At 32.4% G+C, this 17,511-nt stretch overlaps 1 long non-coding RNA gene across 1 annotated transcript; it reads left to right on the forward strand.

Annotated features, from left to right (window-relative positions):
* The first annotated feature begins 4,592 nt into the window (after nucleotides 1-4,592).
* On the forward strand, nucleotides 4,593-10,081 carry LOC126725442 (uncharacterized). The gene is made up of 3 exons (XR_007655451.1): nucleotides 4,593-4,897; nucleotides 7,975-8,062; nucleotides 9,446-10,081. It is a non-coding gene; the product is annotated as an uncharacterized LOC126725442 (long non-coding RNA).
* Nucleotides 10,082-17,511: the final 7,430 nt, after the last annotated feature.

A 17,511-nucleotide genomic window follows, 5' to 3' on the forward strand; every position in this document is an offset into this window, starting at 1 on the left:
AATATTATTTAAACACACGTATCAAACGGGTTTTAAAAATGGTTCGGGCCAATTATAACTTAGACCATCCCCATTTGATATATATATGATAGAGATGGATGAAAATTAAGTTATACTTTTGTGCAGGTCTTTGACACGTGAGATCTATTTATAATACCATAGTACAACTTTCACATTGAGACAATAGAATAAAAGAGAGAAACATAATATTATATTAAAATTTTCCAAGTGATTAAGCAAATATAATATATCTGTAGAAGGATTATAAAAATATAGTAAAAGGTTGCATAACTTCTTTGTCATTATTTGCTAGTGCTTCCCATAGCTATTAGCTTCCCTAAATCAATATTTGATTTGTAAGATGTAAATACCTTAATATTCATGTAATCATAAGTTTTAGTTAACTCAATTGATAAAATTTTATATTATTGAACACGGGACTTAGGTTCACATAATGTAAGTAAAGAGTAATCATCATATAGATAATTATACTTAAGAAGGAGGTATCATATAGGAGTTTTGTGAGACTACCATTTCATAGTATGTGGAATCTGTAGATGTATGAGTTTCACATACTTTGGGAGGATAGCTTTATGAAACTCCTTTAATCCTTTATAAGATAATTTTTATTTTTCGTATTTTGGCTCTCCTCATTGGATTGTCCAGTACCTACCTAAACTTGAAGAACTGACCAGCTTGATGCTCTTTGACTCGATAATTGCACGATCTAAGCGGTGGTTCAGTTAGCCGCGAGTCGCCGGCGTCAAGACCTGATACCATCAGTTCAAGTCTCGGTTTGACTGTCTAAGAAACCGAAGAACCCGACCTGCTTGATGCCTTTCTCTCTTTCAGTTGCAAATCACGTGTTTTAGCAGAAAACCGGTAAACCTAATTTTAAAACTTCACTGATATAATGATATCTCGGCTAGATCTTGACAAATATAGTGAGATCTTGGCTAAATCTCGAAGGATATGGATGAATATTGGCCAGATCTCGATAGATCTGGCCATATTTATTGACAATTGGCAAGATTTCGGCCAAAATCCAGCCAGATTTTGACCTTTAGTAGCGAACTTGAAACAGACTAATATGCACCCAAAACCGACAAGACCCGATCTAGCCAATCCGAAGCTCCACATGGGTTAATTGTGGGCTATGATTTCTCCCACCCGAGTCTTTAGGGTTGAGTTCGGGTTGGGCACAAACTCGACCTGGATCGACCCGTGAACATCCCTACTCCTCATATTGAAATAGTATAAGGTGTAACGACATATATAACGCCCCTTACATGAGTGGACCCCATAAGCATAGAACCTACCATTATGTGAGGGGATGTTGTATAAACTTGTTACAGAAGATACTTGGCTCTCTTATATGAGAAGACTTCAAAAAAAAATTTGAGAGAAATTCAAAATATTATTGGACCAAAATTATGCTACTTATAAGTTTTTTTTTTTTTTTTTTTTTTTTTTTTATCCTTTGTTTAATGGCCCATGAATAAAGCTTATAATGGGTCTAAAACCATTGCAAATGACCTTTTTATGGGGCCATAACTCAATCACTTTTTGAAAAAGAAATTAATTGAAAAAATTGATCTAAAAAAGAAGAACAAGGTTTAAAAAGTTGTACTATAATAAAGTGTGATTTGGTAATGCATTATCCAACAGGCACTGATGATTTTTTTTTTTTTTGAGGAACGGCACCGATGAATTTGACCATCCTAAAGTAGAATGTCTGATATCCATGTTTAATACGAGCCATTAATTAAAATATCACGTTTTTGATAAATTAAATATTTGTTTAACAAAACTATTTATTATATATATATATATATATATATATGAACAAAATTTGAACATAGTACTTTAGGTGTTGTTCCTTAAATTTTACTTTTAAGATTTAGCTATGTAGGTATTTAACTAAAAAATATATTTCTATTCCATGAACAAAAATTCACATAGCAGAATTTTAAAATGAAAATTTAAGGAACAATACCTAAGTACTGTACCTAAGGCTCCGTTTGTTTTGGTGTAAAGCCATTTCAGGAAATGATTTTACACCTCATCAGCTGTTTGGTTGCACATGGAAAATAGAATTTTCTGGAAAAGCATTTCATTTGACCATGTGTTTTATGGGTTTGACCCGAAAATTGGTTTACACTTCTATTTTCACTTCAAACCATTTCCGGACTCAGAAGCACAAAGAGAGAGAGAGAGAGAGAGAGAGAGAGAGAGAGAGAGAGAGAGAGAGAGAGAGAGAGAGAGAGAGCACAAACACACGGCCGGTGATGCCCATAACCACCCTTCGACCCACGGCCCCGTCGACGCATGCAAGCCACTCCACTGACCCATCCCTTGTCCTTGTCCTCCGCCGACCCATCCCTCATCCTCATCCTTAGCGACCCATCCCTCATCCTCGTCCTCACCGACCCGATTTCAATCTCTCACTCTTTCTTCCTCCCCCTCTCTGTTTGACCGAGTTTGAAGTTTAATGGTTTAATTTTGATTTTTGTTTCTTTAAAAAGTTTACATCTTGCAATTTTCTATTATAAATTTGTTTGGAAGCTGAGAAAATAGTTGAGAAAATGTGAGAAACTAGTAGAAAATTTTTATTTTTCAGAATGTTACCAAACACCTGAAAATATTTTCCAATACAATTTTCAAAATGCAACCAAACACTAAAAAATATTTTCCTTTACGAAAAATATTTTCACCTAAAAATATTTTACACTTGAAAAATATTTTACATTCAACCAAATGCAGCCTAAGTCTTGCCTTTATACACACACACACACACACACACACACACACACATCTATATATATATATAAAACCGAAACCTTTGCTGGCACCACAATTTTCCACGTCAGCACAATATTTAAAAAATAAAAAATAAATAAAAATTATAACCCCTCAAAACCCTAACAACCTTACCCCTCTCTCAAGTTAAGAAATATAAAGCCACGGTTTCTGCAAACTCTCTCTCTCTCCAGACGTGGGAAGCCCTAAAGCATTCAAGATCTACAAAACCCTAGCAACCTTACCCCCCCTCAAGTTAAGAAATATAAAGCCACGGTTTCTGCAAAGTCTCTCTCTCTCCAGACGTAAGAAGCCCTAAAGCATTCAAGATCTACAATGCATGGTATAGATTTTAGCTTATAAAGTTCAGCTTTTGTAAGGTTAGTTTTGTTTATATATTAATTAATACATAGTACTTTGTTCACCATTGAATACTCATATAATCAATTTCCAATTCAGTGTTCAAGAATTAAACCAAAATTCTAACTGCTCTATCATAAAATATTATTATTAGTATGAATTTTATGGAGTTACGGTGTTCAAGAATTAAACCAAAATTCTTTTAAATTATCTATAATATTTTGTCCTTTGAAAATTTTATCTCTTTGATTTTAGTATATTGTGTTTCTTAAGCTATAGAGAGATTTTCTTTGGTTTCTGCAAACTCTCTCTCTCTCTCCAGATGTATGAAGCCCTAAACGCACAGTATAGCATTCAAGATCTACAACTCATGGTATAGATTTTAGCTTATAAAGTTCAGCTTTTGTAAGGTTAGTTTGTTTATATATTTAGTCCTTACGTTTAGGTTTAGTTTAGGTTTAGGTTTTAAGAGATTTATATATTACTACTATGTGACTGAATTTCCCGTGACATCAATTTTATATTTTTAACCAAATACATCAAGAAAGCAAGAGAAGGCGCATAAATATTTAGTCCTTAAGTTTAAGTTTAGGTTTAGGTTTAGGTTTTAAGAGATTTATATATTACTACTATGTGGCTGAATTTCCCGTGACATCAGTTTTATGTTTTTATTTTTATTTTTTTTTTTATGTAAGGTTAATTTGTTTACATCAGTTCTTTGTCTCAAAGATAAGATTTTTAATATATCCCTTGCAAACACACATGAACTTAAATTGTCTTTTAATATATGCATATTTTATTATTTTCTAATAGTTTTCCCGTGCATCGCACGGGTTAACGACTAGTATATATATATATATATATAATCTAATGGGTATATATATTTTTTAAAAGTACATTATAATTAATAAATTTTGATAATTTAGGAGTCTTATTTTTAACATGAAAGCTTCATGTGTCAATTTTTACAAATGGTTTAATGTTTAAATTATCAAAATGTGTCAAGAATCTTATAACTTAATTGACATATCTATGATGTTTCCAATGAGAATGTCTAGATTCAAATTTCTCATTGACTCTTTTTCAAATTATTGAATTATATAAAAAAAAAATGTATCATTTTAATGTCAATTCCCATAATTACAACCTCAAGAGTTTCCAAGAAATTTATTTAATAATTTTAAAAAGATAAGTGTTAGATCCACAACATTTTCATACATTTATAATAAATTTTAGATAAAATTATACCAATGATACCATTTTTCTTAAAAAAAAAAAAAAAAAAAAAAAAAAAAAAAACTAGAAATGCAAATTATACCCTCTCCCCCCACCCCCCAATCGAGACAAACGGTGTCGTTTGATATACTCAGTTATTAACTGCCTATTATAAGAATTCAAAAGTTCAAGAGTTCAAATATTTCCCGAAAATTTTAATCCTCCGTTTGGTTCCCGAGAAAAACCTAGAAAAAAGAAAAGAAAATAAAAGCACAGAGAATTAAGATTAAGCCCAAATACCAATTAAGGCGAGGGTTTATATCCAAATTCCTAAACAATGAAGCTTCCCTACAACACTCTATCTCTCCTTTCCTTTCTTTTCTCACATTTTCTCAGTTACCAAACAGAGCCAATTAAACCTAACCCTACACTTCTCAATGTCGAAATCAGCTCTCTTTCTCCAAACCTATCACACTAATTAACTACCAATGAGGATCACAAACCCATTTAACCATTTTGGCAGGTGAGAATGGTAGAAATTAAAGTCATCGAAGATCAATTTAAGCAATTATTTTTTCCTTTACTTTAGGAAGTACTTGTGGGTTGTGCTTGAATAAATTGATTGGCTCAGAGAGATGAAAAATGTTTCAAATTGGAATTTGGAAGTGAATTTAAACCACTGTTTGATTCATTACTTTTCATAGTTGAGTAGCATTGCATTATTTTGATCACTTAATATGCCACATTTTAAGCTTTTTTATGCATGCGAACATGTTTGTTGGACATGGGTCAATGTGAGCTCTCTTGCTTAGAGAGATGAAAAATGTTTCAAATTGGGATTTGGAAGTGAATTTAAACCACTGTTTGATTCATTACTTTTTCATGGTTGAGTAGCATTGCATTATTTTGATCACTTACTGTTCCACATTTTAAGCTTTTTTATGCATGTGAACATGTTTGTTGGACATGGGTCAATGTGGGCTCTCTTGTACTTTTGGCATTTTCTTAGTGCACCTTTTTGAACATCTTTTATCTGTTATGGGTGCAGCCAGCCTGTGGAAGTGTTTTGTTTCCTAATTTTGTTGCCACCCCCTCTTTGGCATGGCAAATGAACATTGTCTTGTGTATGGTTACTTAAATTTTTTTTTTACTGACATAGTATGTGATTTTACCCATGATAATGTAAATCTGTTATGTGGGTCTAACAAACAAGCAACTGTAAATGGCACTTAAGATAATGACAACATTGGCAACTATATAGAATTTGCTCCGCCCCACGCTCCACAAATAGTTGTGTGGCTAAAGTTTTGAAGGCCCTTGGATTGATGCTTCATTAGTCATTACAGTCAGAAATTCATTGTAGGGTTGGTGTTCTGTATTGCTTCTATTATCTGAGTAAGGTTTAGTTTCTCATTGATCTTATCTTGTCTTAGGAATAAATATATAAGTATCACATTAACCCATAAACTTATGTTTTATATATTATTTTAAAGTACAAAACTTGAAATTTAAATTATTTTATAGATAATATAGTTGTTGAACTTTGATCCTTTTTATATTTTGCAAGCATGGTGGCTATAAGATAGCAATGCAATCCAATCTAATTGTGGATATGTTAACAAACATATTCAATAAAAAATTTATAAAAGTTAAAAGTCAGGTGTTACTTTTATATATACACGTGCATGCAAACGCATATATATACCTAAAGGTCATTTGAAAATAACTACTATGCTTCAGAAAGTAGGTAAGTATCATATAGAATTTCTTTCTACTTAATTCTCGTAGTTTGTCAAAATGGTATTTGCAATATTTCTTGTCTTTATACTTAATTTTTATGTTCTTAGTGCAAGTAAGCATACCTATTCTTTCTTTTGAGAAGACAAGCAGTCTTGGCAGCACACTAGAACACCAACTGAAGCCCCAAGTACTTTTGCTGGAAAGCAATTGACCTTACAATTTTGGTTTAAAAGTCAACTGCTCAACATAAGACTTCTGTAGCCAAAATCTCACTTATTATAGATTTTGTACATGCATTCAGTGTGTTTTGAACTCACAACCTAACCCTTCACCTTACTTTTACAAGGGGAGGAGTTTCCGTTTGAACTAGAGCACAAAAGCACTTATTATGGGTTTAGAAATCCTCTAATTATTGTGAACTGCCCTCAGAACAACAAAAGACATTATGTAAGTTGGAGATAGCATCCAGATCCTTCATATTCAACTAGTATATCATTGATCAAAGTATTACTATGCAGTTTTAATTCACTCATCATACCTAGTATCTTGAAGCTGAAAGGAGATAGTTAATCCGCTAGTATGATGCCCCTCAAACTTGAAGCCTTGTTACGACCCAATCCGTCAAATTCAAATGAGGGAGTTGAAATGCACCATCTGTTCTAGCCCCTTCATTTGACACCAGATCGCATCATGCACAGAAAATGAAATAGAATATCCCTAACCCATGTATTTTTTAGTATTTTGTTAAGGAGCTTGATAATCTAGGAATGTAATTATACAATGTAAATCATAGGATTTGATTATTTGCCTACTTTGTGGATCAAATATTATTTCCATCCATTCTGTCCAGAGTAAATATAACTGGTCTAGACAACATGTAATTCATGACTGTGATTAAAATTGATACTTTAATAGATAATGAGGTTAATTTATGTACATTTAGTGATGTTAACTTATGATATGTAGTTGTTTTTGATGCAAGGAGTACCAAAATTAGTTTAGATTTTAATTTTGAATTGGAACCAGTTTTCTTTTTGAATTTGGTCTTTATTGTGATTGAGGATTTTGTGGAATTTAATTGTGGCTCAGTTAGATATTTCCATATTGATATAATCTTGGAGGCCTTATTAAAATGGTGGCTCTTGTAATTGTGAAAGGGATTTCTTTTTGAATAAGAAATTTATGATTAGAGAAAATTTCTCTTTGCTTGGTGGTAATTCCAAGCACCATTAGGTGGTAATGCCTAGGGTTTTTGTGCAGATTCTAGGTGGTGAAGTCAAGGATTGTTCTATTTATCTTCTTTTCCTCTTTTACAACTATTTTCCTACCACTGTCCTGCATCACTTTTGTTGTTTGTCTCCTATAAATTAATAGGGTGGTCGTGCAAGTTTAACCAGCACAAATCTATGGTAATCTGGAGCATGATCCCCCATTGCCTAATTTGGGGTATTTGGCAGGATAGGAATGCTCATATTTTGAGGGAAGTGAGAGTTCAATTCAAGACTTGAAGCATTCTTTCTTCCTGACTTTGTTCAAGTGGGCGAATGCTTCCGTCTTTACTTTTAATTCTTTGATTGATTTGCTTGATAGTTGTACTTTCTATTCACGTTAGTTTTGATATGTTGCTGGTTCCTTAGTACACTACCTGTGTGCTATGGTTCCCCGTATGTTTTCCTCTTTCAATGAAGAATTATTATTTATATAAAAAAAAAAGGTTCATTATTCTTGAAGAAATGAAAATACTTTATGGTCCTTAAAGCACATTCTCCTACATGTCTTGGTTCTGATAGGTTTATTATTGTGCTTTGTCTTCTTTCTGTCTTCAATTGTATCTTCTGCTTGCGAAATCCACATTAACAGAATGTCAGCTAGCACAGCCAATATAGTAGTGGTGGAAGTCATTGTGGACCTGAGGTTCTCCTTCGAATTTGGGATGGCATACATGCTAGTAAGTTCAGTAATGACTTTAAGATACTATAAATTCTAGTTTCATGCTTGTCTAGTTTTATACTCGTTGTTTTAATTCATGTAAATCTTTTTCATTGTTTGAGCATCTGATTATCATGAAAATTCCTTGAGTAATATTTTCATTTTTTCTGTGGCTGCATTCTTTACATCAGTGTCCAATCTGAGTTCTTGTTTCTGCCCCTCCTTTCCTTTTATTTTCCCCTTTTCCCTTAAATGATTGTCCTGTGGGGCAAGTGTCTGTCTAGATAAGAATTGTAGGGTACTTGGTTATGTGAATGTTTGTGAACGTGTATTCCATGTTCAAATAAAGACCATATACTTGTAGGAATCCCTTTGGCATTACTACTACTTTTACTATAAGCATGAAATTTATAGGATCAGTAGGGCATATGAAGCTGAGTTAGTTGTGGAATGGTAGTTTTTGCACCTTTTTTTTGTTATTGGTTTGAACTTTCAAAATGTTAGGGTATGGCCAATTTTCAAACCAAACACCAACCACCTGTAAAGATAATTGAGATTCATTCTGGATAATCCTTCTATTTAATGTTAATTTTTTTTAACATTAACTTTTTGGGTTAGGCCTAACATTTGGCCTGAACAAATGATCAATTCTGGCTGCGCTTGATTTTTAATTTGAAATTTCCATGCATACTTCTAAGATATCTTCATTTTGACTGAATTTGGCCATTTATCCATAGGAATTGAAATCTTATAGATATACAAATAATCGAAATTCCAAATGACCTTTTCTGGATCCATTAAGGAAATGGAGTTAAGCTGAAGAATGACATATTGAATGGAAGTCCTCAGTATGAATCAGTAGGATTTATAGAAATTTTTCTGAAGGGCGAAATTATAACTGATTGATCTCCCATTTTATCTGATCATGAAGTTTAGTTGATGTTATCCTAAATTGCAACAAACAACAATTAACCACAATTCAATATAGCTTATGTAATTAACTCCAACTTGCTCAAGAATATTACTTAAGAGAACCTTATGCCTTTCTTATTTGGTCTTCTTAACTTATTATATCCCACCTAACATCCTGTATATGCACACAGCACACATTGAGGGATAGAGTAGAATCTAAAATTTTTGATTAGTTCAATTACTAAGAAGGGACAAATGGAGGTGGCTATCTATCCTCTTTGAAATTTGCATGACCTCAATGTAAGCAATGGGCATTCATGAATGAGTGACATAAGAGAGTGCAGACACTCATTAATTCTTTCAGAAAAGCCTACCCCATAAAATATCCTTATTTCATTTTCATTATACTCTATTCGATATTGCATGGCACTTTTTTGTAGAAGCTTTTCACCTGACTTCCAAAACAACTAACTCATCTACTCTTCAACAGCTAACTGTCTCTTCAGGTTGGATAGCAAGTCTGTAGCTATTCAATAAAGAATGATCTTACAACCTTCATGTAAATTATACTAACACAGACTGTGTGGCATCCTTACTTGACTCAATTATCAATGCGACAGTGGATGGTTGACATGTCATGGGCCCCGATGGCTCTGGCATGGCAGTTCCGTTCGGATTGCGTGTCGTGTTGGAATTTATACATTAACTTGGTGATTAGAAATTTCTAACTAGTATCATATTATTAGTTTTAGCAGATGCAAATTACTATATTGGAAGATGTTCATTCACGTTTTGCTTTAGTACATTATTTATTATTTGATGTATGATTTTGTAAACTGAGAAGTGTGGGGGTAGGAAACAATTTTTTGGGAGAGAGATGTAATAGCTTAACTGCTTTTGTTTTATTATTAGGGTGCCTTTTTTCTGCTTTTAAAGTTATTGGCTGGTGTGTGACATGTTATAAGTGATAAAACATTAAATTGGATGCATGTCTGCCATCTCCCATCTCTCTTATATCTGTAGGCAATATGAACTAAGGATTTATTTTTCTGCAGTGGTGTGTGCATATAAGCAACGGAAGTAATATGGTTATCCTTACATAGAAAAGAGGTTTTGTTATAATAAAAAATAAATTATCAATGAACTCTATGGAAAAAGGGTTAATGTGAAGTGTGATTTGTGATGATTTTTTTTGAGTAAGTGATATCTGATGAGTTGAAATATATAAGAATAAACAATCCAAATTTGTAGCCAATGAGTTTGAGCTAATTTGGCAGCTCCTCCCTTATAAGTGTTAGGTGGAGGATGGGGTATTGGGTGCGTGTGTAATGTACCAATAAAAAATTTGTAGGAACAATAAACTGGGAAGAGTTATCTAATATCTTTTTCTTTTTCTTTTTTTTGCTGAATAGAGTAGTTGTCTAATATCTATTACTACATAAAGGGCACCATACTCGTTGCAGAATACTTTTGAGTATTGATCTTTTATCTTTTCATTTTAATCTGTTCTTTAATCTTTACCTTAGTAGGAATGTTTCTGCTGAGGTGGATTTCATGGTCAATTTTCCAACATTACTATCATTTACCCTTACTTTCACTTGGTCAGCCTTTTTAGGACGCCATTTATGTGAATTGGGTTGATAGATTAAGCTATCAGCTACTTTTGTTTGTAAGCTGATAGGTTAACTTTCTATCTCTTTTTGCTTTCTTTGAATGCCATCTTTCTCTCTCTCTCTCTTGCTTGTAAGCTTTTTCCTTTCTTTTATAGCCGTTCATTGCCACCTTAAATTTATCAAATTTGCAACACCTTCCCCAGCATTTTCTCTTAACACATTTGGCAGCTTATTCCTTTCATGTTTTGTCACCTTAAAACTTATTTCATAAGAAACCCAAAAAGTCCAAAGAAAGCAAGATAACCCTTCCTTGGGGATTTCATGGTTCTCTTTTCCTTTTTTATTTTAATGTTTTATTTATTCTTTTTTTTTTTTCCCTTCTCTAAAGGTGTATGAAATAAAAGAAATAAAGCCAAGTGGAGAGACAGAGAAATCCTAAAAAAACTCAAATTAATTAATACCCTTTTTATTAGGTTTGTCGAATCATGTGATTGCATCATATTATCTACCATTCCTAACTACCATTGCAAACAAAAACCAAAAAAAAAAAAAAAAAGTAAATTGAAGAGAACATATATGGATGGTGTTTGGTTGATTTGAATTGTAGATAAACTTAATCATAACCCATATGGCACCAAAACTTTAATTATGGACGGTGATAGCTCATAATCCTGACGCTGATTTTTTTTCTAAAAATTGTCTAGAGCATTAGCTGCAATCGAGGTTCTATGATTCACATAAGTGATTAGGTCAATGTTTAGTTGATGGAAGAAAAGGATAAAGTTAAAAAAAAAAAAAAAAAAAAAAAGTTCCAAACTCTAAAATCAAGATTATTTTTGATTGGCTGCAAAAGGGGGCTGTGGTGATAGCTAAAATTGACCAATTAGAAGCCACATTTTAACATGCTTGCCACTCAATAATTGTTAATATATCAAAAACTTTCTATAAATTAAGTTGGAAAACTCAACCATATTGCGAGTCCCACCCTCAAAGATTATGTATAATGGGAGTGATAAACAACTGGATCACTCATTAGTCATTACACAATGATAAATATATGTATTTTTGTGGATATCTTTTTAACCTTTTGCAGATAGTAAATATAAAGAAAAAGAAAATTGCTTGAAAATGTTTAACATATAATTATATAACTTTTATTAGGAATCCAATCTAAAAGCAATATGTATGCACAAACTAAAATGCATCTAGTACTAATATTGCTTTTATTTGGGTAGCCAGATGTCACTTTCAAACTTTGGCTTTCTTGTAGAGTAGATTTAATTTTTAGCAATAATAACAAAAAATAAAAAATAAAACAAAAAAAGCTGCCTTGTTGTGAATAAGTTTTTATTAATAGGAAATGTTAACGAGTGTTTCTTAGGGTATTGGTTAATAATTCATTTTAAAAAAATTTTGACTTCATTTTTATGGGAAATGAAAAAAGCTGTCAAAACATTAGTTTTTTTTTTTTTTTTTTTTTTCCATAAAAACTTTCTTTAACTAGAATGTTAATCAATGTCTTAAGAATACTTGTCAGCATGACCCTTTATTAATTAAAGACATTTTATGATATTTGAAGATTAAAATATTTATTTATTTTTGCTAAGGTGGATAGCATTTGAAAATAAAAATATTTAGTGATGCTGATACTGTGGAATATTATATTGAATATTTCTTATGTATAGTTGATTAAGAATTGACTTATCCATACTGGATTGAATTTTTAAAAATTCGAAAGCTTGGAGGCAAATACATTAATTGCATTCACTTCTTTCAACTCTTTAAATGATATAAAGACACATAGAAATATAATAATCATAATAATAATAAAGAACTGGACACCTCAACACAAGGCTCAATAACATTCACACATCACCATGCTTTGGCTGGTCATCGACTCATTCCTGCAGGGTTTGACCCCTGAACTGTTGGTAAGAAGATGCTTCTTATCAAATGGCTCGGCTTACACAAGCCAGCTCCTCTCAATTAGTTGTATAGCTCCCCCAACCAAAACAAACAAATACATAAAATAAATAACCAACTTTCCCAAGAGAAACTAAATAGCAACTAAATAACAGGGTGGGAGATGGGAGGAAAAAATAAATAAAATTTAAAGAAATCCCTTTGAGGTGGATTTGGGATTAACTTATGGAGTACATTTGATCCACTCATCTTCTTCATTTACTTAAGGGGAAAAAAGAATTTTTTTAAAAAATTTGCCAAAATTGAATGCAAGATTGATTAGCTTAAAAAAAAGAAAAGAAAGACGTTTAGAATGCAAAGGTATAAGATTAGAACTTAAAAAATTAAAAATTTGGTTGGTCAAAAGTGTTGATATAATTTAATTTATCTGATTTGAAAGTTTTAATCCGATTTTCGCACCTTGTTATCTTGTAAGAATTAAAAAAAGGAAAATTATTAACTTACATTGTAGTAGTAATGCAAAAGTGTAGAATTTTGTGTATTTTTTTAAAAAAAGTTGCCAAAATTGAATGCAAGATTGATTAGCTTAAAAAAAAGAAAAGAAAGAGGTTTAGAATGCAAAGGTATAAGATTAGAACTTAAAAAATTAAAAATTTGGTTGGTCAAAAGTGTTGATATAATTTAATTTATCTGATTTGAAAGTTTTAATCCGATTTTCGCACATTGTAATCTTGTAAGAATTAAAAAAAGGAAAATTATTAATTTACATTGTACTAGTAATGCAAAAGTGTAGAATTTTGTGTATTTTTGTGTGTGTCTACAATGTAAATTTACAGTGCCAGTACAATGTAAACTTATTAAAGTCCTTTAAAAAAATTGTGCTTAGAGAAGATTGACACGCATCTTTAGCATTTGTTTGTACGAAAGAAGAAAAGATATAAAAAAATTTTCAAAGAAAAGTACACACTAGTTTGTGATTATATTATAAAGGTAGGCAATAGATGGATTGACAATGAACTCAAATGGATGGCTCAATACAAGATGAGGACCATTAGGTGCTGATTTTTGGGTGTGTAGAATAATATTTTGAGTTCAAACATTGGGCTAAATTTTTCTTTGTCTTGATCAAACAGGTAATGCTTAGGAAATGCGATTCACAAAGGTCCATTTGTTATTTAAATAATGGACAATTAAGTGGTGCACATGCAAGGTAATTTCAGAGTAAAAAACAAGTTTGGTTGCAGATGAGTTCTAATGACTAATTTAAGGATAAGCCAAGATGAGGAAGGAAAGTTGAGTAAGTGCATGAAAGACATACAAACGTGTTATCTTTCAATCTCCAAGAGGCCCTGTCTAAGCCCTTTTTTGTTGTAGGCCTTACTTTCATGTGGATTTATCTTCTAGGAAAAGAATTCTAAGCTCGAATGGAAATCTTGTCTGGCAATGAAATTTAAACAAGGATATAATTATAAGTAATGCTCTTTATATATTTAAGATTATGAAATTGCAGACCTCTACATAGATCTTATAAAGTAGCCGACAAAACCTGCCCAATCAGAGACACTCATGGGTGGCATCTGACTTAAAAGTAGCGAACAAAACCTGCCAAAGTTAATTAGCTGGGCAAATTAAATCTTTGCTTATTTTATTAAAATCTTTTGTCGAAGCTATTATATTTTTTTATTATTATTTTTATACAAGATAGAATTTTTGCTTTAATATAATCTAAATGTATATGTGTATGATGCTTCCTTGAAATTATTGTATTTTTTTTTTTTTTTTTTTTTTTTTTTTATACACGATAGAATTTCTGCTCTAATATAATCTAAATGTATATATGTATGATGCTCCCTTCTGGAGACTTGAACCTCAATCCTTACCCCCCACACCTCACAAGCATTTATACTTGTATAGTGACCACCGTACCAAGGGTGCGCAGTGGTGAAAGTACTATAAATAAGGGTAAATGTTAGCTGAAATAGTATAGTGAGACCCATGAATAGTACAAAAAAGTGTAATGAGACCCATGAATAGTAGTAAAAATAAGTTGAATAGTAAAATAAGCTGGTTTTATTTAATTTGGAGCCAAACACACACTAATAAGGTCAAAATTGCTAAAAACCACTGTTGGCCAAAATATTTGATGATCTACTACTATTTAAAAAATATATATGGATATACCACTTTTTTGAAATTTGAGTTTATGAAACTTGAGTTTGCTGCGTAACTTAAGTTCCAGGAATCGAGTTACATAAAAAATTGGTGGTTATTTTTCATGGAACTTGAGTTACACGGCAAAGTTGAGTTTTACAAACTTGAGTTTCAAAAAAGTGGTAAATTTTTAATTATTTCGTAAACAGTAGTAGATCCCCAAATATCTCCGCGAAAGATGGTATTTGGCCATTTTGGCCTAATTAATAAGTTATACATATATTTAAGAGGTTTTGAGTTCATGATCCATTATTCTTCTTGTTCTTACAAGAAAAACAAAGTGTCATTTAAATTAGAGTTAATTAAAAAAATATAACATATTTCTGAAAAAAAAAAAAAAAAAAAAATCTAACATATACCATATATTATGTTTAGTGGTGGCTCCAGAAATTCTTTTGAGGATGGTTCTTAAGAAACTTAAATTATACAAAATCTAATTAAAAAAAAATTTCATACATTGACAAAACACACACACACACACAAATACATAAAATCTTACAATTTCTTTCTACAAATCATTTTATTTTGAAATCGTTACATGATAGTCTCATTATCAATGTTGCAAGTTACATTTCTTCAAAAGTTTAGTTAAACAAAATTTTTGGCTACAAACTTTGTTGTAGTCACTCTCACTAAATGAATTAACATTGTTATATATTTTGAAAATCTAATCGATGAATTGCATGTTTTCTATATTCTTAAAACATGTTAAAATTTCATGCTAATTGGATGTTAATTGCCATTTGATCTATAAAATTATTTTTAATGTATAATTTTAGACTATAAAAACTTGAAATTTGAAATATTTGATTAACGATATAGCTATTGATCTTTTATCTTCTTGAAATGTTGCAAGTATGAAGGATTTAAGAAGAAAATGTAATTAGTGGATTTATTAAAATTTACGTTCAATAAAAAATATTGAATAGAGTTGTAACCTTAATCTACAACCATGCTTGTTGCCAAATTTTTTCTAGAATTTAATTATATTGGGCCTAAAAAAAAAAATTTAGGGTGGTCACAAAGTTTTTTTAAAGATAAAAAAATCATAAACTTTTAAATTTTATAAATAATAATTGTATTTTTTTTCCAAGTCAAGACCACCCTGAACTCTACGTAGAGCAGCCCTTGATTATGATCACATACATGTTTCCCATTTTAATGTGTGTGTGTGTTCTTTTTTCTAAAGAAAACCATCTAAACAAGAATGACTTAAATCTATTTTTCGTCTCACCTTTTAATAAATAAACTATTTTTTCTTCTTTCTTTTTGTCTCAACTTTCAACAAATAAGCTACCAAAATATGTGGAATGCCAGTATTTGCATAATAGTATCTTGGTTAGGGAGACCCTTGCTCACAAAGGGGTGCCTATTTCCCCCATCTGTCCAAGGTGTGATAGAGATTCCGAATAGGTGATTCACTTGCGGATGGATTGTAGAGATTCAATTCTCTTTTGGAATTGGTTTGGGAAACCTGAATCTTCTATTTCTTCCTTTGGTCTTCCCTTCACAGACTGGCTTGAATTTAATTAAAAATCAAAAGTAATTGATAAGAAATATCGCATGCCTTGGAAAATTTTGATTCCATTTGCCATATGGTTAATGTAAGGACTCAATTTGTAACGATCCCAAACTAGTATTGGGTTCGAACGTTAAAGGCCTAAACAATAAATTTGTAGAGAGTGGGCTAAAAGGTTAGGCCTTGGTTATTGGATAGTAGTCAGTCATGGTGTTCATGATAATCGCACAGGGATGAACCGTACTTGCCCAAGAAGACTTTCTCCTTGGCACGGCCTGAGTGGTTCCGGTCATTGGACCTCGTCCGAGGAGCTTAATGTTCTTATTATTCCTTTTACTTTCGATTACCATGGTTCAAGAGTTGATACATCCTGCCCCTTTTTGGTGCATGAATTCTTACATTATATAGCCCCTCTCAGTTGATCCTGACCTTCCATCTGTTGATCAGGCAGGTAACTACTCGAGTACCTGTCCCATTAGCTGCCTTCCCCCACTTTCTGTTAGTTGCAATAACCGAAGCCATACTGTTCAGGGGTCTTTTCTCATCAATGTGGTTAGGACGTTTGCTGGTGCATTCAATGCGGAGGTGATGTCTTCTCCTTGAACTGCTCTCACATTGTACCCTTCGTGCGAGTCCTATTCTACTCGCCTTTTCTCCTGGGAGCGCTTTGGGGGCTGTCTTTGATGACGTGTCATTCTTCCCTTCTAGGCCCTAGGGATGCTGAGGACAGGGTCATCCTCAGCTGCATCTCTAGGCCATTTGGACTTCCGCTGCATGTCCTCAGCAGCGACTCTCCTCGGCGCGGGCCCCGGGCCCTAATAGAAAGTGGGCCGGGATCACAAATTCTCTGGCCCCACAGTTAATATGGCTCCATAGGAATAAAATTTCTTTCAACGCACAGGTGAAAAACTATTCAAATCAAACTGTTGAATTCTATACTATTGTTGTGCATATTGTTCATACCTGTATCCTTGCTCCTATGCAGGTTAAATGGAACCCTCCTCCCATGGGATGGTTCAAACTCAATACATATGGATCTTCAGTTGAAAACCCGAATAAGGTTGGGGGAGGCTTAATAAGAAATTCTAATGGGGTGTGGATTGATGGTTTTGCCTGAAGCATAGGGAAGGCTACTAGTGTACTGACTGAGTTGTTAGCTTTTAGGGATGGTCTTAGGTTGGCGGTCTCCTTAGGGCTTAACAGTGTCATTATTGACCTTGATACTTTGAGTGTGGTGTCGTTTTTGAATAATTCCGTTAATATCACCCTTATTTCTTCCCACTTATGGAT

The sequence above is a fragment of the Quercus robur genome, chromosome 5 (genome assembly GCF_932294415.1).
Source record: "Quercus robur chromosome 5, dhQueRobu3.1, whole genome shotgun sequence".
Lineage (NCBI taxonomy): Eukaryota > Viridiplantae > Streptophyta > Magnoliopsida > Fagales > Fagaceae > Quercus > Quercus robur.